Consider the following 2,873-nt stretch of genomic DNA (forward strand, 5'->3'; position numbering starts at 1 on the left):
TTTCTGCACAGTATTTAACACATTTTTATATACAATGCAATAAGAAGAAAACTTGTTTGTGTAACACTGTGACGTATACAAATGTATCGTATTACTAGTACATTACTCGCGAGTGACATTTGATAGCTAATGTGAGGAAAAGGTTGCGATGTACGAGGTTTTTATATATTCTTTTGAACGAAAGTGCCTGTTCATGTTATCTTATAATGGAATGCAAATATTATATACTTTTAGCATACTTTAAGGACGGCTCGTTTTCGGTAAGATTCATTGAATATGTCTTGTGAAAGGTTAACAAAAAAGGCAACCTATAAGTATTTGTCTTTGCCTAGGTTGAATAAAAAATAACTAATTTAATGCAATTGATAATAAATAAGAAACAATGCCTATGTTGTTGTATTGAAATAAAGGAGATGTGATCTTACTAAACATTCGTCACTTAAATTAATGTGCAAACATTAATAATCTGGTCAATGAATTCATCAATATTTATTTGCGTTAAATAATCAAATACAAATTCTCATTCGTATAAAATATTGTGAGGAATGGATTTACACGATTTAACAGCACATCGAGTGTATTTTCAGCAATCCTGCTCGCGAAATTAAACGTTAAATAAACTTTATTAGCTCAGCGGTAGTGCATTTCCCACTTAATAGGGTCATAAAGCAGTAAGTTTTGTGCTCGCGAAGTGGAAACTATTGGAAAGCTCCCCCGACATTTGTTGGGGGCATGAGTTAATTCGAATTGGAATGCAGTGCGAGGAAACGTTTTTAAGTGGGAGTCGAGCATGCTTCGGTACGAATTGGACCAGCTCGCACCGGGGGTACCACACTCTTACGGAAAATCGGCGTGAAAAAGTAGCATGCTGTGTTTATTCTTCTTTTCAATTCTTTTCCATTCATTCCTCTTTTCAATCCTTTCTTAATTCCTTTCCAATTTAAAGTCGGCAATCTATTTGTAGAGGCGTAAGGTCTGCAATCTACATTACGCCTCTATACTGACTGACTGATAAAATGCTTTATGTTATATCAGATCAATACATTCAAAATAATTTTTCTTATTTTTAAATTATGTAGTATTATTGAGTAATTCATCATTAAGTCTTAAGTAGGATATTTCTCTGTCAATTTGTTTTCTTTTGCAGTTTTAAAAAATGTTAAAAAACTAATTGGCTCTTAACGTAAGTAAACATTATAATGAGGGAGACATTATAAAGTGATATTATATGATACTTTGATATTATCTACTACTATAAAAGTAGGAGAATAAATATTTACAATTAATAATGTGATTAATAGTATAATTTTTTTACTGCTCAATATTAAATAACTCAATTCAAAATTCCAAACAGTGAAAGCATTATTTCAAGAAGATCACGAATATAATGTATTTGATTCTAAAATAAATCGATCAAATATAGTTATTTAGAATTTATGGCATATATATCGATCAGCCAGGTATTAAATTTGATGCGCTCATTGGATATCAGAAACAGATCTCAATACTCAATGTATTTTTGTTTTATCTGTTCGTTGCCCCCTGAAACCTCTTAACTGCATCAATAATTATATCAAGAATTTGTTAAACAAACATTTAATCATGTTGTATGCTATTTGTTATACTTTTGGGAGAGGTTTTATTGTTTGAAAATGCAGGTTCTTGATAAACTAAAACTTCTCCATTGATTTTGAAAGTCCCTTCACTAATAATAAACGACATTATTGGTGAGTGAAAAAGCTATGTTTGTTCTACTTTTTAACCCCCAACGCAGAATGAGGGGTGTTTTATGTGTCTGTCTTTGGCATCATGACTCCCGAACGGATGAAACGATTTCAACTGAGCTTCTTTTTGTATTGAAGGTGACTCATATGTTCCTAGTTTGATGAAAATCGGTTAAGCCGTTTCAAGATCATCAGCTGCTTTAGGTGATGAGGTGATCTGTTTAAGTTTCTCAATATCGAAATCTGAAAAATATTTACAAGTATATACACTTTGACAAATTTAAAATTCATGATGGCCGAGAACGCAAAATGGGGTCGGAGGTTTATTAAATTTAAATTACATGTTATTTTTACCACGATTAGACGACGGAGGAGTTTTCTCATAGGGAAGCATGCAAATTTTAAAGAAACTCAACATCATACTACGTTATAGTATGTAATATGCCAAAGTGTCAAGATTTATATATTACATTGTATATATAAGATAAACAAACCATATGTTTCTGTAGATAAAAATAACAGATACGAATACTCCTTAATTGTTCAGGCTTTTCTGTGATTTCTTTTTGTAATTAATTAAAGAACATATGTTATCTTGCTATAGAAGTTCATGTGTAACGAACCGTAAGAACATGGAGATAAATAATTCATTGTTAATTTGATTATGTGAACTAATTTTAAAAGCAACCGCCTGATACAGTTGATAAGGTTTGAATAGTACGCTTAATTTAAATTCATAACTATTACCATATATGAATACGAATAGTTTGCAATACTAGGTTTATGATGTATATATCCAGATAATAAATGTAATGAAATATACAGCGTGTTTATTATTATATTTTATAAGGTGTTTTATATGTCTGTCTTTCATCGAGGAAATTTATCTTTGATATATTCTCAAAAGGTTTAAATTGTTAGCGAGCTGGGAACACATAATTTAAAAATGTAACAAAAAAGTTATTTGTATAAAAAATCTTAACAAAACGGCTATTTAAAAATTTATGATTGTATTAACAAAAAAAGTATCGAAAAAAGGCAAATAGAAAATATCGTATAAAGGGCATACCTATATTGACGTGACAACGTCTTAAATTAGGTTGCGGCTCGGAGGCACTCATGAAAAAGTGTAACGCCCGGTAACGTTAC

This window comes from Zerene cesonia, chromosome 13 (assembly GCF_012273895.1).
Source record: "Zerene cesonia ecotype Mississippi chromosome 13, Zerene_cesonia_1.1, whole genome shotgun sequence".
NCBI classification, from domain to species: domain Eukaryota; kingdom Metazoa; phylum Arthropoda; class Insecta; order Lepidoptera; family Pieridae; genus Zerene; species Zerene cesonia.